This window comes from Primulina tabacum, chromosome 8 (genome assembly GCF_025594145.1).
Source record: "Primulina tabacum isolate GXHZ01 chromosome 8, ASM2559414v2, whole genome shotgun sequence".
Lineage (NCBI taxonomy): Eukaryota > Viridiplantae > Streptophyta > Magnoliopsida > Lamiales > Gesneriaceae > Primulina > Primulina tabacum.
The window spans coordinates 39,354,946-39,378,007 of NC_134557.1; the positions used below are offsets into that span (position 1 = coordinate 39,354,946).

Genomic DNA, 23,062 nt, shown 5'->3' on the forward strand with positions numbered 1-23,062 from the left:
AATATCGCGACATGAATCAAAGTTTTTTCTCAAGCCACCACCATGGATGGACTATTTAGGTTTGCATGCAGAGACGGAGCAAAGGAAGGCCGTGGGTGCAACCGCTTTCCCTCAATTTTTAATTTTATTGATTAGGAGTCTAAAAGTAAATATGATTTTTCACTTTTCCCCTTGATATTTACTTTGACCCCCTAAATTTTTTTTAAAAAATTTGTTCACAACATCTATTTTGTGGCTCCGTCCTTGTTTGCGTGTACACGACAATGACCTTATTGACTCAATTTTGTGGCTCTGTCCTTGTTTTCCATATCACCTCTCTTTGATCTGCAACATAAACATAACTAAACTCATGAAGATATGTTAGCAAATTTGAAGTATGAGAACGGACTTAGGACAGACGAAACTCTCCTCAGCTAAAATAACATGATTATGAATAGTCTTGTTTTTGAATTAGAATTTGGTGCTCCAAAAAAGGGTTGACTTTGAACAACCAAATGATAATATTGCGACATGGATCAAAGTGTTTTCTCAAGCCTCCACCATGGATGGACTAGCTAGGTTTGCCTGTACAAAACATTGACAAAGAGGACCTTATTGACTCAAAGATAATGGGCTATTCCATTTTTAAATGTCAAATGTTTCTCACAAGTTTCAACAAGTGGAAGATTTCAATTAGTTTAGCCGTATCCCTTGAACAAAATGTCTTCAACACTCTAATTTATCCATAATTCAAGAAACAAAATGACCAAAGAATCCATTGCGGGCTAATATTTTTTCCATAAAAATTCATAATTTTTATATAAAGATAAACCCGAAAAAAAATTATTAATAGATGTTTAGATTATCAACGACAATAACTTATGGTCAAGTGCTTTTGGGCAACTAAAATATTATTAAAGCTTAAGGATCAGTACTATAAACAATTGACTCCTTCGAATTCATATATATGTGTGAAAAATATCAATGCTTCTATTTATCACCGCGAAAGGTTTCACTCACGTTAATGGTATCAGGAGATTAGTCTTTTTTTATAAAAAAAAAATTCTAACAATTCTATATATAAAAAAAGATTCTAACAATTCTATATAATGTTGATGTTACGCAGAATATTTTTAATGTGTCCGATGTCAGACTAAAATAGTGAATTAACTGATAACATGATTAAAAATAAAAAAAATATCCAAATTACGATACCAGAAATATTTATATTCTCCCTAAGTCTTTAGACTCGTACTTAAATAATTAGTTTAATTTTCGCAAAACCTAATGTAAATAATTTATAACATATACAAACTTCATGCATATCACTTCTTTTAAAATAAAAATAAAAAAATTGAAATGGTTACTTAATTTTTTTTTTCACCCCTAATTGTTGCTTCCCTCATAAAAGTGGTAGGGCACAATGTCTTGCAACAGTTTTGTCGAAACCATGTGATTACATGCCATTTTCCTCACTTAATGCGTCGCCCAACTTCCTTGTCTACTCAACTTCCCAAGGTCATATATACTTTGATAACTCAATTCATGATAGGGACGTGAATGGGGCGGCGCGAGGTGGGGAGAGAGTGGGTTTGTTATTCCCGTCCTTGAATTTCATCTCCACTTTATAGTTCATCATGATCCCCACTTTTTCGGGTTCAAGGTAAACGCCCCCATTAATATTATAATCTATTATCTATTATTATTCGTGATAATTTTAATAACAATATTATTATTAATATTTTAAAAATATATTATTATTAATATATTAATATTATATTCGAGATGGGTTCAGGGATAAGAATAGCAATCTCATGTCCGCATCGAACCCGAACCCAAACCCAAAAAAATCGGGGATCCGTCCCCATTTCGAGTTTTGCCTCGTGGGGTCTCAAACCCGTGAAGAAAGTTATCATCCCTAATTCATGTCCTAGACTTTATCTCCGTATACATATTTTTGTTGTAAATAAAATCTTTGGAGTTTTATTTCTTCTATTATTTATTTTTAAAAGGAGGCCTTTAGAATTTAAGTGGCATGTGACCTTGCCCACATAATACTAATATTCAAAACATCATTATGGAATTCAATAGCACACTTTGACAAATATTTAATACATTTTTTGAGTTCATAAAAAATGGTGGTTTGATTATGTACACAATGATGTTTTATTTTTTGTTACTCACTAAACATGACCTATAAATACACATTCATTTTTCATTTCAAAATCACACCAAAACACAAAATCTTTTAATCCACAATCATAAGTGCATAAGTGAGATAAATGATTTACTGTGAGATTTTTTAAGGAGCGTTTATCCTTGGAATAAATAAGATTAGTGGAGAGAAAGTGAGTATGAAATCAGAATGTTCTGAGTGAAATATTTTGCATTCTCAATTATCTTGTCTTCTTTGTTATTAATTAAAAAAATGATATCCTTGAGAGGTTTGGAGTGAATGTAACCCAATTTAGGGGTGAACCACTATAAATATTGTGTTCATCTTATTCATTTTTGTGTAACCTCGTTTATTTCCCTGATATCATAACAACTGATATCATAGCGAGGTTCTCAAATACTATAAGAATCCTCATATGCTATGTGGTTGCAGCTTAGTCTGAACTTTCACACCTAGAAAAGAATTTCTAGACAGTATTAGGGAAGTAGTTCTTTTTGTATTCAGGCTTTGACGATTAATTCGTTGGTAGCAGTCACAAAATATGAAGGTACACACAAGCAGTATCATTAGCCTTAACTGCTCTAATTATCAACTTTGGAGAAGTAAGATGAAAGATCTTTTATTCATCACCAAAATGCACTTAGCGATGTTCAGCGAATCTAAACCAAATGATAAATCAGATGTCGAATCGAACTTTGAGCACGAGCAAGTATATGGGTACATCCGATAATTTGTCAATGACAACATATATAAGCACATTTGTAACGACACATATGCTCGTACGTTTTTTACGAAGTTGAAGACACTATATGCATCCAAAAGTAGCAAAAACAAATCGTTCTATTTGAGCAAGCTTGTCCAAGTTCGATACTTTAAGGTCCAAAAATACGATAACGTAATCCAACTGCATGCAAATTTAGGAAAAATAAAAAATGACTAATTAAATTTCTTTAATGACATGAATTAATTATGATGTGCATGATTACATGTTTAAAAATAGGGTTTTCTATTAGTGTGCATAAAACTGTGTTTTAAAGGTTATTCGAATCGCGATCGAGGAACAGAGACCGGGGACCATATAAGGAAAAATATTTTTATTAACTAATTATTTTTAATTATTTAATGTGTGGTGTATTTTAAATGAAATTTTCGAAAATGATGTGTTTTTACACTCCGAGTCGTATTTTTAAATGATATTCGATTTTCGACAAAAATATGAACTTTTCGAGAACTCGGCTAATATTTACACAACATTTCCTAAAAAAAATATTTTAAATATTAACTAAAGAGCCTAATGAGCCTATTATACGAGGTTAATGGGCCCAAGCTTATACTATGTGTTTTAATTAAAATAAGAGACCTTAAATCCCTTCCCAAACCCTCACAACTCACGCCTCCTCACCCTCAAACGCACTAGGACTCTTCCTAGCAGCAAGACACACGCACACACGAGAAAAATTGAAAGGGAAGGTCATGGTTTTGAAGAAAAATCAGCATAGGATCTTCTATTCATCGACGTCCTCACATCGCCAAGTTGTTTTCGTGCGTAATAAACGCAAAGAGACGTCTTAATCTTCTTTTTCTCAACTTTCACACCATATTATATGCTTGATACATGCTTGCATGCATAAATATGATAAACATGGTATATTGTCGTTTTATGTACACACATACATACAACCCATGTTTTTGTGATTCAAAACTTGTGGTAATGACGCACCAAGGGGCTGCCATGGTAGGGTAACTTGGAGGGACGTTTTTCCAACATGTTAAGGGTCCATAGATGCCTAGACGAGGGCTGCACCAGAAGGGGCAAAGGCTTGCACGAAAAGAGAGTCATTAAGGGCAAGCGTTCTTTGGCTAGGAGTCCTTAATGGCCACGGTCTCTATCTGCTATTAGGGTGTGTCCAGGAGACCTGAAGAGGTTGTAGGATGGTTCAAGGGTGGTCACATGTGGCTCGGCTCGAGGGCTGGTTTGATCGTGTAAGGGTAGGGGACCACGCATGGCCTAAACGAACGGGTTTAGGGGCTGAGGCTTCTAGGCTGGGTAGGCTCGGTCCCATAGGGTTCTTAGGGGGTCCAGTAGGGTCCTAGAGTGGCTACACAGTGGCTGGTGTGAAGGCTAGGGGCTGGTACGCAAGCTTGACGTCGCCCATGGCTCCTAGAGCACGGCTGGAAGGGCTGGACACATTTGGGGGTGTTCGATTCTGTCCAGTAGGTTGCCTAGGTTTTGGTTATGGTCCTAAGAGGGTCACCTAGGGTCTGATTGGGCTGGTTGTTGGCTAGGCCCGAACGGTGCATGGTTAGGGAGGCTAGGGTTTTCGAGTTTGGGCAAGAAAGGTTCAGTAGATGGTCTAGGCTGATTAAAAGGACTTAATGGGCTTGAATGGGGTTGAATATGGTTTAGTTAGGTGTTATTAAGCCTTGGTTTGAATTTGGTAAAGTTTAGTTAAGTTTCGAGTTAATTCGGGTTAAAACCGGAATGTACGTCTAAGTTTTAAATACGAATTGGTATGATATGATATGTTGAAAGAAAAATGTTAAAGTTTATGTTCATGAAAAGCTATTTTACGTAAAAGTATTTTTACTATTGCTTTAGAATGTATATGTATTACTTGTTATCATGATTAAGGTTTGCTGAGTCGATAGATTTATTAGATGTGATTGATGCAGGTGAGCATGAGTATGATATTAATTGAGGACTTGATGGTTGATCTTGATGGACTGAAGGTGCACGCAACCGAGGACTGTCGCTAGTTTTTCGCAAATAAAGTAAGTTTATGATTTATGATTACTTAAAGATTTTTTTATGACTTATGATGTTTTTGAGAGGTTTTTGAGAGGATGTTAGAGTTAAATTTATTTTTCAAATAATTTAGGTTGGACGTTTCAGATACGAAGGAAGAACTCTGGTCGCAGATCATCTGAACGAGATTCAAGGATTCGTGGAACAGTTATCAAGTATGACCATAAAACTTGATGATGAAGTGATAGCTATGATTGTGCTAGTTTCATTACCAGAGTCTTGAAAGGCTAAGAAGGTATCACTCACGAACACAACATCAGGAGGAGTCCTGAATATGGAATCTTGAATGAAGAGATGAGACGAAGATCTCAAGGAGCCTCTATCTCACATTCAGATGTTTTGGCTGCTGAGTCAAGATGAATAAGCAAGATCAAGAAAAACACAAATCAGAAGCTAAGGAGAATCAAGTCCTCGGGTACATATGACAACATAAAGTGTTATAGCTGTGGAATAAACTCACATATTAAAAATATTGCCAGAAATTAAAAAAAAACATGAAACTGGTGATGAGAAAACAAACTCCATTGACGAATTTAATGTCATTCACGAGCAAGAGCAACCGTCCATAAATTTGGCAACTCAAGAAAGCAATTGGGTGATCGATAGTGGAGCAACAGTCCATGTCACATCTCGAAGAGAATGTTTTACATCCTACATACAATGGGACTTTGGTATAGTCAGGAAGGGGAATAATGACTTATCTAGAGTCCTGGGAAAAGGAGATGTGAGCTTGACTATCATGGGTGGTTCTACACTGGTCTTGAAAGACGTCAGGCATGTTCTAGATATGCGCCTGAGTATGATATCAGTCGAAAGTCTCAATGGAGACGGTTTCTGAACTACCTTCCTAAAAAAGGTATACAAGATTTCGAGCAAACCACTTGTTGTCGCAAATGGATTAAAGATGTTGAAGTTGTATGTAGTTCAGGAAAATCATTATGAATGTGTGAGCTACACAAGAGAAGAAAACTCAATAGAGTTGTGGCACCGACGTCTTGGCCACATAAGTAAAAAAAAACCTTACACCCCTTGTAAGCAAGAAGTTTTTGCCCGGTATAATGCAGGTTCGTATTAAACAATGCACGAACTGTTTAGCTGTAAAACAAAAGAGGATATCATTTTAGAGTTCAACTCCTAGCAGAGCCGACAAAATTCTAAGTCTGGTGCACTCAGATGTATGTGGGCTGATGTCATCGTCGCTCGGAGGAGCGAAGAAATAGGAAACTTTTATCGATGATCATTCTCGGAAAATTTGAGTGTGAACACTCAAAACCAAGGACCAAGTGGCGGAAACATTCAACAATTTTTTAAACTTGGTTGAATGGCGGAAACATTCAACAATTTTTTAAACTTGGTTGAATGGCAAACATGCATAAAACTCAAATGTATTCGAACATATAATGGAGGATAATACATTGGATTTTTTGATGAGATATGCAAAAGGAATGAAATCAGACATCAAATGACACCACAACTCAACAGATTAGCTGAGATGATGAATATAACTTTGACAGAAAGAGTACGAAGCATGCTCTCACATGCAAATCTGACTAAGGAATTTTGGGGTGAGGCTGTGGTTGTTGCCGCATGTATATTGAATCAATCAAATTGTGTTCCTCTCAATTATGATGTCCCAGAGTAGATGTGGCAAGGCAAAGAAGTTTCTTATAATCATTTGTGGGTATTTGGATGTGTTTTTTATGTTCATTTACTAAAGGATGAAAGGCATAAGTCGTATGTCAAAACAAAAAAGTGTATATTTATAGGTTATAGCCATGATCAACTTGGTTACAAGCTTTACAACACATCTCAAAAATCTTATAAGAAGTCGAAGTCGTGATGTTGTATTTCATGAGAATGAATTTTCAGAGGCTGCAGGAAATGATAATTCAGGATCTGAAAAAGATCTGGAATGACGGTCTTCAATGGTAAATCCACAACTGGTTACTATGAAGAATTATGTAACGATCATGAGGATGATGATGAGATCCTTGCTCACAATGAACCACCAACAGAAAGTTCTCGTTGTACAATAACCATACGTTCTGGAAGAGAAGTGCGACCATCAACTAGATATTCCTCAAATGATATATCGTGCTAATTGACCGGGGAGAACCAAAGAGCTTCGAGTAATCTATAACCAGTGAACACAAGGATAAGTGGATGGAGTTCAAGCAAGATAAAATTCAATCCTTCCATGAGAATGAGACATTTGAGCTAGTGAAGTTGACGAAAGACAAGAAAGCTTTGTAGAATAAGTGGGTGTTTAGGTTGAAGAACGAAGAATACATTAGTTAACCAAGATTAAAAGCTAGGATCATTGTGAAAGGTTTAGGACAAAAATATGGGGTAGACTTTGACGAAATATTCACTTGTGGTGAAGATGACAACCATCCGGATTGTGCTGGGTTAGTAACCAGCAGCGGAGCAAGGATTTGAAATCTACCCGGGCTAAATTTTTTTAACAAAAAAACAACATAACAATTAAAACTATAGTTATGATACATGTTCATCGTAGTCTCAAAAAGTTTCTCATTAAGAAGATATTCAATATTTTCGTTATTGAACTCGCAAGATTCAGAAACCGACAAAACATTGACAATGTAATATTATATCTCCATAATCCTGCAAGAAAAATTAATGAAGATCAAATTAAATGAATATCTCTAAAATCATTCATTTAATGTTAGATGATTAAATTAAATATTTTTAAACTAAAACACACAAAGATAATATGTATAGACATAATCTTACTATTGAAGCTGTGATCGACGATTCTTCGAAGTATAATATTCATATTTACAGAATATGAGTCTCTATTTGAAGCAAACTCTCTCTCAATGTAGATAATCATAGAATATGTCATAAAACAATCTCTCATTTTATTGCGAAGAACTATTTTAATATTCTTCATAGCCGAAAATTCACGCTCAGTAGTTGCTGTGGAAACATGCAAAGTTAAAACTAGATGGATCAACTTGTCAAACAAATTATAATGTTGCAACTTTTTTGTTTCAAATAACCCTCGGCACAATTCTGAGATAGTGGACATTTTCTGAAATTTTTCATGACAAACTACCTAGCTCATAATGTTGTAGTTGACACCTCAAATGATGTATTTCTTGTTCAGTGAAGTCATCGGGATAATACTTCTCAGCGAGAGTACAAATCTTGTCAATGTTGAACCATTTAAAATTATCTTTTGAATCCAAATCAGAGCTGAGAATTAGAAGTTCTACTGTCTTAACACTGAATCTAGAGTTTAACTCTTCCAACTGAAAATCTATTGCAACATTAAATATATCATAATGAAATTGATGTTCAACTGTGATGGTATCTTTTTTCCGGCATGAACGACAAAAATGATTATAATGAGAAATCATCTCCGGTATATCGACATCCAATCTTGTGCAAAATGATTTTACATACGAAAGAAGAATATCAAAACCATCATTTCTTAGTGTCAGGAAAAGTTCTTTAGTCGTAGAGAACAATTCCATTGCACTTATGATATCAATAGATTTTGTTGCAAGGCACGACAAATCAAATTTGTGACCCCAAAAATTTTATGCATCAAATGCAAAATAAAAATGAAATCAAAAGACTTCATCACTATTAATGAACCACCAGCCTTAATCGATTTTTTTGAATCTGTTCAGAAGTTTCTCTGTAATGTCCCGAAAAATTTGAAGGTTCATGTGAACCACATGCATCCAAGTTATTAAATTTATTTGGTATTTTATTAAATTGTTTTAAAGTTTTAAATGCATTTTTATTTCGTTAATTTGTGTTTATATATTTTTATGCATTTTATGCATAATTCATGCGTGATATAATTTAATTCATGAAATTTTAAAGGTTCGTTCATTAAAGATTTTTAAGTTTCATTTCGCACTCGAACAAGGAACGGAGATCGGAGAATTTTCAGAAAAAATTATTTTATTACATGATTAATTTTTATTAATTAATATAAGGTGTTTTAAAGGTATTTTTTTCAAGAAATGAGATTTTATTGGGTATTTTGACTCGCATGATTTTATTTTAACCGGTACATAAATTTTATCAAATCGGGAGACTTTTTGATGATTCGGCTAATATTTTCAAAATATTTCCAACACGAAATATTTTTCGGTAGTATGTTTGGATTCAATGGACCTACTTTTTAAGCTTATTGAACTTAAAATTCTTTTTAAACTCTTAATTAGCAATTTAGGACCCATTATATATTAATTAAATAGTTAATTAATACATAAGGACCCATTATATCTACCATCATCACTCCCACAACCGACACTCACCCCTCCCATTCAGAATTCTCTAGGTCTTCCAGCAGAAAACTCCATGGAAGCTTCGGCCAAGCTAGATCTTTCAAAGAAAATTCCTCCGGTGCCTTCCCTTCACGCGGTTCTTTTAGTTTTCGAGTATATTATCATCAAGGCACGTCTCGTAATATTATTTCTGCATCTTACACGTCATATTTATGATGTTATGTGTGCATTTGTCTAAGGATCTCTCGATCCAAAGCATAGCTTGAAGTTTTTTCGGTTTTGGAGTACAACATGCATCCTTTTTATTTCAACTCTCACGCTTTTGGTGATCTGTGTAAGGGGCCTGCTATTTTGGTTGATAAGGGTCTGTAGGTGTCGAGTGGTATGAGGTAAGGAGGCTGAAGGTTGCATCGAGGCTTGGTTAGGCAGAGGGGCCGTTGGTTTGGCATTTGCGTGTATATGTCGAATGGATCGAGAGATTTGTAGCGCAGCTATGCATGGTTCGATCCTGGCTAAGAAACTGAACCACTTGGGTCCGTGACAGGTCTAGGAGGGAGCCATGAGCTGCTGTCCTTGGTTCAGTAGTCGATCGAAGGGATAGGTTGGGGGTGGATCGGTTGGTTTTTTGAGGGGTTTCGGGTGTAATGGTGTGGTTAGTTGCTTGGGGGCAGTAGGGTCTTCTAAGATGGTTCAAGTGGTGCCTCTTGAGTTTGGTCTTGGTTCCAAAATAGCTGGTTAGGTGCTGGACATGTCCGCTTTTGGCTAGAATCGGTATAAACATTGCTTGGTGTCATTTCGGGTTTGGGGTAAGGAAGTTGCAATTTTCCAGCAACTTTCCAGCAGCTGTAAGAGGTTGGTCTTGTGAGTTTAGGGGCTGGAATTGTTGGGTTTTAGGACTTTTAAGTGTTTGTAAGATATGGTAAAAAGTTGGGAAAATTTTGGTTAAGTTTCGGTTCGATTCGGGTTAAAACCGGAACCCCGGTCTAAGTTTTAAAACAATTCGGTTAAGTTATGAAATAAACTCGATTTTACGTCTAGGGATGCTTTTAAATATGTTTTGGGATATTTTTAGGAGTTTGGTAAGTTTCGGATCAAAATGATGAGTTTTGGATTTATCCGGGATTTAATCGCCATACGAAGTATTAATTAAAAAAATAATTGAAACTCCTAGATTTAAGCTTAATAAAATTATGGAGAATTATATTTAAGCTCAAATAATTATTGGAAGTCTAAGTTTTTTTTAATTTGAGATTTTTATGCTAAGATTTGGTTTAATTCGAGATTAAAACGCAGTAATATGTTATAATTAAAGATTAATTTAAAAGTCATCGATTTAAGCCAAATAAAAATATGAAAAAATTCATGTAGGCTTAAATAATTATTTGGGATATGTTAGAGTCAATGGAATTAAGAAAATTTCAAAAACGTGAAATTAGAGGTCCAGGGGTTAAACAATAATTTTTGGGTTCGAGGGCAAAATGGTCATTTTGCACCCGGGGTGAGATTTTGGTCAAGACAGCGCCCTAAGCACAAATTCATGATATTTTAAATGTTCACGCATCATGATTCACGATTTTTAAGATTTTATGAAAATATACGTTGCATGCTTGATTTAAAAGAAAAATTACGTATATGTATATTTTTATTAAGTGGTGAATATGATGATGTTTTTGAATGATGAAAGTTGGTTGTGACTGACGATGTATATGTATACGATGATATGATTGGAGATATCGTGAGGGAAAAGGCCCCAGAGGGAGCCCGTTTACGGGAGAAGGCCCCAGAGGGAGCCCAACGATCGTATTTCCATTGACATAATATGATGATATGATAGGCCAAGACCCAGTTGACGGGTGAGAGTGTCGCTGGTGTCCCCGCCGCCCAGTACTGTGGTTATACGTAGATGGATCCATCGATAGAGCTGATACGAAAGTCACAACTAATGAACTGAATTTAATTAAAAAAAAATGTATATGTATATGATGACATGAGATGACATGCTTTAATACGATATGATTTTACACGACACGTATATGTATATGATGACATGAGATGACATGCTTTGACACGATACGATTTTACACGACACGTATACGTATATGATGACATGAGATGACATGCTTTGAAACGATACGATTTTACACGACACGTTTACGTTATGCTATTAAATTCATGAAAGATATGTTGAGTATGATATTTTTCACTGATGTGTGCTATGTATATGTACTTGTTATTCCTGGTACAGGTGTGTTGAGTCTTTAGACTCACTAGGCGTGTGTGATGCAGGTGAGCTTAATGATGAGGAGACTGGAGGTGCCGAACTCTAAGTGGGCAGACCTGGTAAGGTGACACGACCCGAGGACCACATGTGTTCCGCATTACGATTTATGAGATTGAGAAGAGATGAATATTTTCATACGTTAATGATTTTTAAGATTTTTATACGTTTATGTTCACGCATGATTTTAGACGTGTTTAGTTATTTTAAAATGCGCTCTTTTTACTGACAAATATTTAAGATCATTTTTAAATGTTATATTTTTCTGTGCAGCGCATGCATGCGAAACGTTTAAATGATATTTTGAAAATGCGAGCTTTTAAAAAAAAATATTTTCGCACTTTTTAAAATGAGCGAGACGTTACATTCTCGATTCATAACTTTATCTATATGACTAGTTACATTCATCAAATCAATAACAGATTTTGAAGATTTATTGTGTGTCGAGTTAGAACTTCCCATGTGAGACAAAAATGCACACTTGGCTCCATCATTAACGCGTTTCCAACTTCTAAACCCTTCAATTGTAAATGTAGATTGTTGTGCTTCACTTAATTCAAAAAGATAGCACGTAAAACAAAATACTGAATCCTTCAAAGGAGGGTACTCTAGCCATGAAAACTTTTTAAACCATGTATATTGAAATTTACGATGCTGCTTCGCTGATTCAGACCGTGAGTATTCCGACAATTTAGGTTGATATGGTCTCATTTTGATATAAGTTCGTCTAATTTCATCACGATGATTAACAGGATGTCGCCACATCGATATACGCAATCTAGGATCTCGTTCAAGGGAAGTTTTATCAAATTCAACTCTTTGAGATTTAGAAGGGGTTCGAGCTCAGAGTGGATGCATGAGTCTCGGTCCTCTCGGGTGATGAAAGATTATCAACTATTGGCTTGAAGAATGACATAATATTGTTTCCCTTCATTCTTTCTTGAATTGACATTAAAATAACCTAATATAAACAAAAATATTAAATTGAGATTAGAGCCAAAATTGTGTGTGCAAAATAGAGACCAAAACAAACTGATATATAATGAAACTTTATATTTTATTGGCTGAAAACTAAACGTATTATAAAATTTGGTATTGAATTTAATAAATTAATTTGGTATTGAAGCTGCAATCAATACACATAAGGGAGAGCACAATCAATGATTTCACCAGTAGATTATATTATAAAAAGAAAATAAAAAATAATCACATGAAGATTTCAACTCTTTTAAGTTAATAACAAATAGAAGCATGTGATTCATTCATCAAATTATATTATAAATAGAAAATAAAAGAAAAAAAAGCTCAGCCAAATTAAGGATAATCTTGGAGTGGACTAATTACAAAATACTATATATTATAAATTATGCTTCTGAAATGTTCAACTTTATGCACAAACAGTGCTAATGTTCAACTTTATGCTTCTGAAATGTTCAACTTTGAAATATATGAAAATTTAAGATCAACAAAGCAAACATATCAATAAAGCAAATACATATAGAACACAACAGAAGCATGTTTAACGCACACATCGTCTTACAGAGGAAAATCTAAAAGAACACATTAAAACAATTAAACAAAGGCAGCAAAGGAAAAACAAATCTGCGAGAAAGCATATGAACAAGGGGCGGAGCCAGGATTCAAAATTACCTGGAGCTGGCTCCGTCCCATATGGTATTTAATAAAATAAATAATTAAATAAAAAAAATTAAAATAAAAAAATGTAAACATCGACTTCATAAAAACATAGAACAAGAGTATTTAATATTTAATACCTTCAAAAACATAGAGCTAAAATACTATTGAAGTTGTGCTCTTCGATTCTTTTTAGAATAAATCTCATTAATTATTAAATCGTTATCAATTTTTTCGACCAAATCTCGTTTGATGTAGATTACCATAGAATTTCCGAAAAACTCTGCTTCCATTTTGTTACGAAGAGCTATTTTAACAAGTTTCATTGCTGAAAATGCTCGTTCCGTTGTTAATCCAATAAACCTTGAACAATTATAATTATTCCAAAACAATTGCGAAGTTAACATTTGACAATCTTAAGGCATAATATATTTAAATATAAAATTTTTACAGCTTATAAGTTCGAAAATCCTATTTACATAATTCTGAATTTTTCAAAAATTCCTACAAAATTCCATAAATTCGCATTGATTTTTTCTATAGCATCTAAACATCCAAATAATAAATAATCAACATTAAAAATCGACAATCTCCAATATAAAATCTGAAAATTCAAAATAATGCTCAAATAAATTCCAAAAAATTATAAATACCATCAATCGGCTCAAATATAGTACTTACAATCAACAATTTAATATATCAATTATCGGAATTCAAAAAACCAAAATACCCAAATTTCGAAACACTAAAATCTGAAATTACCTTTAAAATTCGAAATATAACTAAGAACAACAAGAACGAACCGTATAAAGTCTAACAGTAAGATTTTCTCATGATTTTCGGTGAAAACGGCGATCGATTGGCGACGGCTTATTTCAAGACGACAAAGAAACTTCGAAATTTTGGTATTAAAAGAAAGCTTATGCCGTGGATTTTCCGAATCTACAATTGATTTTGAAAAATTGCGATCGATGATGAAGTTACGACCATTTGAAATAATGAAAATTGTGATTGTTTGAGAGAAAATAATAGAGATGAGGTACGAGACAAGTGAAAAAAGAAAAAAAATAGATTGGATTTTGGAGCTAATCAATAAAAATTTAAAATAAACCATATTTAAATTTTATTTTTTTTTAAATTAGGTGGGGCTGGAGCCCAACCCAGCCCCTAATATACCTCCGCCCCTGCATATGAACAAAGGCAGTTTAGGAACCCATGAAGTTCTTAAATTCCTTTGAGGTGAAAATGAAGCGACATAATTGGTTCAACAAAATATTTTCCCGCGAGTGGAACAACGAACATTAAAACATATGAAAAAAACTATTTTCAGAATTACTTCGTCAATGCACAACAACATTACCTTTTAATTCTCAGGTTTCGAATTCCCGATGCAGCCTTAATCACCAAAAAATGCTTTCCCGAAACTTCTCTCGGAAAAGCACCTTTTCCTCTCCTAAACAAATTATTCAAAGGCGGAAAATCCAAACCTGCGTTAATAAAAATTGAAACATATTAACGGAAATCAATCGAAAAATAGTTGAGAAACATAAAAAATCTGGTGTTAAAATTTAAGAGTACTAAAAGCTGAACAACTAAAAAAATCATCCGCAAGGAGGCGTACTTAGCAAGAGGAAGAGCGGAGGGGGAAATGATGGTTATGATAAAATCTCTTTTTTTGAAGCCCACGGGTTGAAAGCAAATTAATTATAGTGATAATTTGGCCATTGGGCTAATTAAGAATCAGGGCAAAATTAATACATAAAACTAAATTATTTTTTTTGGGCCCACCCGGGCTACAGCCCAGGGGACCTCAAGCCTACCTCCGCCATTGTTAGTAACCGCATTTCTTCATGGCGATTTGGAGGAATAAATCTACATGTAACCACCAGATGGGTTTGGAGAGAAGGGGAAAGTGGGATGGGTATAATATGTTACAAAAGAAGATAACTTTGACTCCCCTACCAGCTTCAGGTCCTTTAAAACTAGGTAACCAAGCTTTCAAAACATCGTAAAGCATGCAATAAAACTTAACCGAAATGGATATATTTAAACATCGCGTTGATGGTGAATTCTTTCAGTGATAAAAATAGCCAGAATCCAACTGAACGTTAAAATCATCAGTGTAAAATGTAGCCTATTCTAAATAAGAATTGCATCAGGAAGTCTTCAAAATCCTGAAGAAAGAAAATTAGCTGAAATAAATCTTAAAGATACGAAGCACAGCACCCAAGTCATTGTCTTTCTTGCCTACTTTTTAAGCAAGTGAGTTGAAAATAAATCCAACATCTCTCTAGCTCAAACGAAAAGAACCATATACGTATAGGGTAGTTGGCAGCGATTTTTTGAAGAGCGGCGCCGGTTCATGTGCCGGTTGGCGGAGATGCCGCGAAAGATAGAGTCCTTGACATCAATGTTACACAATGTCATGTGTTTTCATATTGTTAGTCCTTTAGTTAGTTAGTTGACTACACTCACTTCTTGTACATATATAAATAGACACAATGTGAATAAGAGAATCCAATTATTCTTCAATAAAAAAAACTCTCATTTTCAGAGCTAAAGAGCTGCTCATCTCGTTATTGTTCTTCATCATCTTTGATCGATTTATTCAGGTTGCACAATTTACGTGCACTTTCACATGGTATCAGAGCAATTAATTCTTCAATCGATCGGTTTTCATGTAGTTGGAAATTTATCTGCGTAGAACGATTGGATCCGTGTTCGTGTGAGTATGGCAGCTCAGATCTCAAATTTTAGCTTTAATGATCCTCTGTTGTTGCATCCATCTGATGCCCCCGTGCTCTCAAATTTCAAGGATCCATACCTGATGTTTATTGGGGTAAATGTGTCTTACATGCAGCATACTTAATCAACCGCACCCCAACTCCACTCCTTGAAAATAAAACTCCTTTTGAAGCTCTATTCAACAAAATCCCTTCCTTTGATCATATTAAGGTGTTTGGTTGTCTTTGTTTTGCCAAAAATCTTCGCACCACTCACAAATTTGACGTTCGTGCCAAACAATATATTTTCATGGGTTGCCCTCCCCATCAAAAAAGCTTCAAGCTTTTTGATCCTACCACTCATCGTTTTTTTGTATCACGAGATGTAGTGTTTCATGAAAATATATTTCCCTTTGCAAACATCACTGCCCCTGCTACTCCATTTATGTCCTCTACCTACATGCACTCTGATGATGATGTCCAATCTCCTTCAGTGCCCATCCTATTCCCTAGCTCACTACCCCATCCATCTCCTCTTACAGAACCTCGGCGTTCGTCCAGGCACTCTAAACCACCCATTTGGACCAAAGATTTTGTTTGTTCCAATGTATCTCACTCATCTTCCTCCAGCACACCTTATGACTTATCCAACTACCTTGGATACACTAGTATTTCTCTAACTCATAAATCATATCTTGCCTCTATCTCTCAATTGTCCGAACCAACCTCTTTTCAAGAGGCTTCTTCTGATCCAAGATGGCAAAAGGCTATGGCTGCTGAGATTGAAGCCCTTGAGGCCAACAAAATTTGGGCCATTGTGCCACTTCCTCCGGACAAAAAACCTATTGGTTGTCGTTGGCTTTATAAAATCAAGTACAATGCGGATGTTAGTGTTAACAAATTCAAAGCACGGCTTGTGACGAAGGGCTATACTCAACAATATGGAATAGACTATCACAACACTTTTTTCCTTGTTGCCAAAATTGTCACAGTAAGATGTCTTTTGTCGATTGCTGCTGCCAAGAGATGGCCTTTGTATCAAATGGATATCACTAATGCCTTTTTGTAAGGTGATCTCACCGAGGATATATATATGTCCATTCCTCCGGGTGTTGAACGACATCAAAAGAACTTTGCTTGCAAATTATTGAATTCCTTATATGGACTAAAGCAAGCTTCTCGGCGGTGGAATTCGAAGTTATGTTCTGTGATGATTGGACATGGCTTTACTCAATCGGTACATGATCATTCCCTGTTTATCAAGCAACGAGCTTCCTCTATTACCATTCTTTTGGTTTATGTGGATGACATTGTTATTTCTGGCAATGATCATGAGTCTATTGTCAAATTAAAGTCTCATCTCCATTCTAAGTTTGCTATCAAAGATCTTGGCCCACTCAAGTATTTTTTGGGACTCGAAGTTGCTCGTTCTACTCAAGGTATCTGTTTGAATCAACGTAAATATGCCTTGGAATTGATCTCCGATATTAGCATGGCTGGTTGCAAGCCTTTTCCTACTCCTATGGAACAACACCTCAAGTTAACATCTTCTGAGTTTGATGCAAGTTTCGTCACAGTGCAGCCTTCCTCTGCCACTGATCCTCTTCTCCATGATCCTACTGTCTTTCAACGGCTTATTGGGCGCCTCATTTATCTCACTATTACCCGCCCTGATATCTGTTTCGCTGTACAGCATTTAAGCCAATTCATGCAGGCCCCGAAGTCATCTCACATGCGTGCCGCTGAAAGAATCATTGGCTATCTGAAAGAGTCTCCTTGAACTGATATTCTCTTATCAGCTTCTTGTTATTTTAGCCTATATGCTTATTGTGATTCGGACTGGGCATCTTGTCCCATGAGTCGTAAGTCTGTTTCTGGTTATCTTATTACGCTTGGTACATCCTCGATCTCATGGAAGTCCAAGAAACAAAGTACAATTTCTCGTTCTTCGGCGGAAGCAGAATATCGATCAATGGCCTTCAGTGCATGTGAAATTGTATGGTTGCGTGGCCTCCTCACCGACATGGGTCTCTCTTTTAACAGTCCTACAATGCTTCACTGTGACAATCAGGCTGCTCTTCACATAGCAGCTAATCCCTTGTATCATAAACGAACCAAACACATCGAGATTGATTGCCACTTTATTTGGGAAAAAATTCGAGATCATGTCATTACTACTTCTCACGTTTCTACCCACTGTCAACCAGCAGATGTTTTTACTAAGGCGTTAGGCTCTGATCAACATCACTTTCGATATCCAAGCTTGGTTTGCTCAATATACTCCAAGCTTGAGGGGGGATGTTACACACTGTCATGTGTTTTCATATTGTTGGTCCTTTAGTTAGTTAGTTGACTACACTCACTTCTTGTACATATATAAATAGACACACTGTGAATAAGAGAATCCAATTATTCTTCAATAAAAAAACTCTCTCATTTTCAGAGCTAAAGAGCTGCTCATATCGTTATTGTTCTTCATCATCTTTGATCGATTTATTCAGGTTGCACAATTTACGTGCACTTTAACAATCAAAAATCCGAAATCCAAGCACCATTTTCTTCTTTCTCGATCAATCTGTCGAGAGATATTGCATCCTATGCTATGGTGCTTAGGATTTGTAGCCTAATTTATTATCATCTCCAAATAGATTTTTCCCATTTCACCCGCAAGTCGTTGATTTATGTACGCTTTCTTTTTAAGGAATAGAATATTCGATCATGATTTTGTTCAAATTTCGACAAGGTACGTAGGTTGCATGCATTCACTCCTTTGAAAGTACAGCAGGCAACGTACTTTGAAGGAAAAGTAACGTAAGAATTCTAGATTAGTCCGCTGGGTCTTGCATTGTTGTAAATACGTATACTTTATGTATTAAAATTTATTTTTCAAATTTTGTGTTAGCCCAACTGATCAAAGTGTTTGTGACAAAAAACATAAATAAAAACTTCAATGATAATACTCGAGTACGAAAATCTTGATTTTATAATAACTAAAAAAATTATTTATGTTAAATATGGTCATTCAAAGCATTACTAATGAGAGTAGGTCTTGTGAGACGGTCTCACGAATCTTTATCTGTGAGACGGGTCAACTCCACCGATATTCACAATAAAAAGTAATATTTTTAGCATAAAAAGTAATATTTTTTCATGGATGACCCAAATAAAGATCTGTCTCACAAAATACGATTCGTGAGATTCACGCAAGTTTTTGTCTAATAATAAAGTCACATCAAACAATCAATTAAGTCAAAATGTTGTTTTGACCAGAAAGAATCTCGTCGAGCGAAATCTGATTTGCCAAAGCTAGAAAGAGACATCTGGATGTCAAAATCAGGGCGGAGCCAACCTTGAGATAGGGTGGCTCCGGTCTCATTTTTAAAAAAAAAAAATTAATAGTTATTATTATTATTTTTTTGTTCAGTCTCATGTTAAAAAATAAAAAATAAAATAACTCTAATGAATCACACTTCATTTTTTATATTGATTGGTTTATTGTTGTAGATTATGAAATTATGCGACTTTAAATTAAAATGGACAACCGTAAAATTATTTCAAATATTTATTTGCGATTATTTGAATTGCGATAATATTGACTTGTGGGTTATGTGTATGAATTTTAGAGTTCAGACTTTTAACCTAAACATATAATGTTACAATTTTTTGTAAAAATAATTAATTAGTTGAAATATTTGATAATTGTTGATCTTGCAATTGTTATCGAGTTTGGATTGTGATTTTTCTAATTAGAATAACATGACAATTGAATAATTATGAGCTTTGAAAAATAAATCTTTTCTGAAAATTTTTGGGATCGTTGAATTTTATAGTTAGGGAACTCCGGAAACGAAGAAAAGAAACACTAGCTATTAAATTATTTTTAAACCAAAAGATCATTAATCGGCAATTAAAAAGCAGACATCAATTCAATCTAGGGGTGAGCAAAATACGGTTTCAACCAAAATAAACGACCGAACTGAATTAGTTTGAAAAATCGATTCGGTTTATCTGGAAGTTCGGTTTTAGTTTTTAAAAACATCATTTAGTTCGGTTAACTTTCGTTTTTTAACATAAAACTTCAAATAACCTAACAAAATGGATTTTTAATTTTAAAAAAATAATATTATTATATTTTTTGATAAAGTTTAATATAATATAATATAAATATTTCTAATAAAATTTTATTAGGCGATCGAACTAGACTTATTAATATATAGTTTTAATTAAAAAAATTTAAATTTGTTCAACTCAAATTTTTAATTAAAACTTATTTTTTTAAAAAAATCTAAAAGTTTAATTCGGTTATCGGTCGAAATAACCAATTTTTTGTTTGGTTTGTCTGTTTTTCGTTGTAAAATTCGGTCTGTTCAAATTGTCAAACTACAGTTCGATTAATTCGATTTTTAAAAAGCTCGGTTCAATTTTAATTGAATGTGCACCCTTATTACTATCTAACATGACCCTGGTCAAATTAGTTACCGAATGTTGTCTCTGGGTTAGTTTTAATTATGACAAAAACTTTTGTGAGACGTTCTTATAGGTCGTATTTTGTGAGACGGATTTCTTATTTGGGTCATCCATGAAAAAATATTACTTTTTATGCTAAGAGTATTACTTTTTATTGTGAATATCGGTAAGATTGACGCGTCTCACAGTTAAAGATTCATGAGACCGTCTCACAAGAGACCTACTCTTTAATTATTTACAAAAGTTTAAGAAATAATATTACGTCTTGATACCTCGGGGATACGTACGTCCGGGTGCACGGCTAAAGCTCCAGTAAAATCAAACGATTTAGTTTAATGACCTTTGCAAAGTGCTCCAAATTATTAAGGACCAAGCCCCAATCAATTCGTTTGGACGAACTCAAATGATTAAATTATGAAAAGAAGATTCTACAAGTGTATAAGAGATTCACGCATAATACACATATTTTAATAAATTAACATTTTTTAAAAACATTAAATACATATAACTAAAAAAGCATCATATATTGATAATTATTTTCAGAAAAAAGTTTATTTCTTGCAAATGCTAGAAGAAGAAAAAATATTGTAACTTTAGTTAATAGTGATTAGGTATGTAAGGCCCGAGATTTTGATTACCGTAATCTGAAACGATTTGGTGATAGTTGATGTGATTATAGATGGGGCAGTCCGAAATTGGAGTTTGAGTAATGGTGGTGCGTGACCAGAAGGTCTCGCGCATATGCACGAAGAGTAAGCGCGCATATGCGCGAGCTGTGCGAAGGGCCAAAATGCGAGACATAATACTTGGCGCATATGCGCGAAGATGAGCGCGCATATGCGCGAGGTGACAAGTAGCACAAGTGAGAATTCCAGAGAAGTTGGCGCATGTGCGCGAAGAAAGAAGGCGGTGCATATGCGCGAGGAGAGGCATTGGTGATTATCGAGTCCGGAGAGTTCGGCGCACATGCGCGGCGTGGAGGCGCGCATCTGCGCGAGGTGTTGTGCATCGAGACAGTAGGTCTCGCGCATATGTGAGGTGATGGTGCGCGCATATGCGCGAGCTGTCGAGAGAAGAAGTGCTGGACAAAACTTCCGGCGCATATGCGCAGGCCTTGGGCGCGCATATGCGCGCGGCATGCAAAACGAAAACAAGCCACTTGCCCCTACATGCAACGTGTGTGTGTGTGTGTATATATATATATATATATATATATATATATATATATATATATATATATATACTTTCCTTCCTTAAGCTAAGAAACCAGAGGAAAAGAAACGGAGGGCCAGGGAATTTCCAAATTCCTTCGAAGAGTTTAATTCGACTTGTGAGAAATCCGACCGTCTGAATTTGAATCCGAGTACAGTACCGAGTTCCTAGCGACGACAGCTACAACAGGACGTAAGTTTTATTGAATTCTGGTATCATTTGAAATTTTAATATTGGGGAAATTGTGATTTGACCGATATATTGTGTTCTGGGTATACTGATCGGTATATAATTGAAGTTGGATCGAAGAACGAACTGTTTATGTAATTGTTATGATTTTCGGAAGTGATATGATTGAGATTGTGCAGATTTGATGTTATGACTTGTTATTATTTAAGATTATGATTCGTATTGATATCGATTATGATTTGTGGTATTATATCTGTGATGTTGAGATTGACGGGGCTATCAAGACTGTATTGTTATGCCGTCGAAACATCAGTAGATTGATTGTGATCAGATTCAGTATTGATTAAGATTGTATCATAATATCGTTGATATGGATCAGATTATGTTTGATTTGAGTATTGATCAGAACATGTTTTGAATTGAGTTATACATTGATACAGTGTATTCGATATTGTTCATTTCAGATTTGATATGGACAGATTTGACTTCGAAACTTCGACTTCGTCAGATCCTAGAAGAGAAATGTATAAATTGATGTTGATGCGGGATTGCACAACTCGAGTTCGATTCGACTTGAGTTTTCCCAAAATCACATACTTCATCTTATTGCATTGATTATTTGCAATTGATGTGATTGTTATTTTTGGTATATTGATTTATGCATTGAGTCATGGGCTGATACACCTAGTCGTAGATAATTGATCTCGTGACAGAGGTACCCGATAGTGATGGAATCGTCACTGGGCCATTGCACATTGTCATAGAGGTTTGGCCGATATGTCAGGGCTGATGTGCCTAGTCTGTGGCTGATTCGCCAAGACACCGGACGTTTGGTTATATCGAAGTGGATAGAATTGAAGTTTCTTCTATTACTGATGTTCGATATGGAAAGAGCCAAAGTCCGTGAATAAGAACGTGTCACCACCCCGATCGAGAGTGTAGGTGGGTGTATGTTCTTATTCAGATCGGGATCCCTAGATTAGGAATGAGTCGAGTCTGAGTCTAAGAGTCACAGAGTGTGATTCAATGTTTGATACCGATTCATGTTCCTGATTGTGGTACATGTTCAGAGTATGATTTTCAGTTTGATATATATTCATGTTCTGATTGCGATACATGTTATGAATATCTATTTCATGCTTTTATATCTGTTATATGATTGCATGTATACATGATTTATACTGGGAATGTAATTTTCACCGGAGTTATCCGGCTGTTGTCTTGTTTGTATGTGTGCATGACAATAGGTGGGATAGGATCAGGATCAGGAAGAGGATGAGAGATTATAGTTAGCGTGGAGATCCGGGCCCAGAATCAGAATATGATTCA

At 35.2% G+C, this 23,062-nt stretch overlaps 1 long non-coding RNA gene across 1 annotated transcript; it reads left to right on the forward strand.

Annotated features, from left to right (window-relative positions):
• Nucleotides 1-9,248: 9,248 nt before the first annotated feature.
• Nucleotides 9,249-12,567, forward strand: LOC142554100 (uncharacterized). Its single transcript, XR_012822089.1, has 3 exons — nucleotides 9,249-9,398; nucleotides 11,475-11,569; nucleotides 12,260-12,567. It is a non-coding gene; the product is annotated as an uncharacterized LOC142554100 (long non-coding RNA).
• The last annotated feature ends 10,495 nt before the right edge of the window (nucleotides 12,568-23,062 follow it).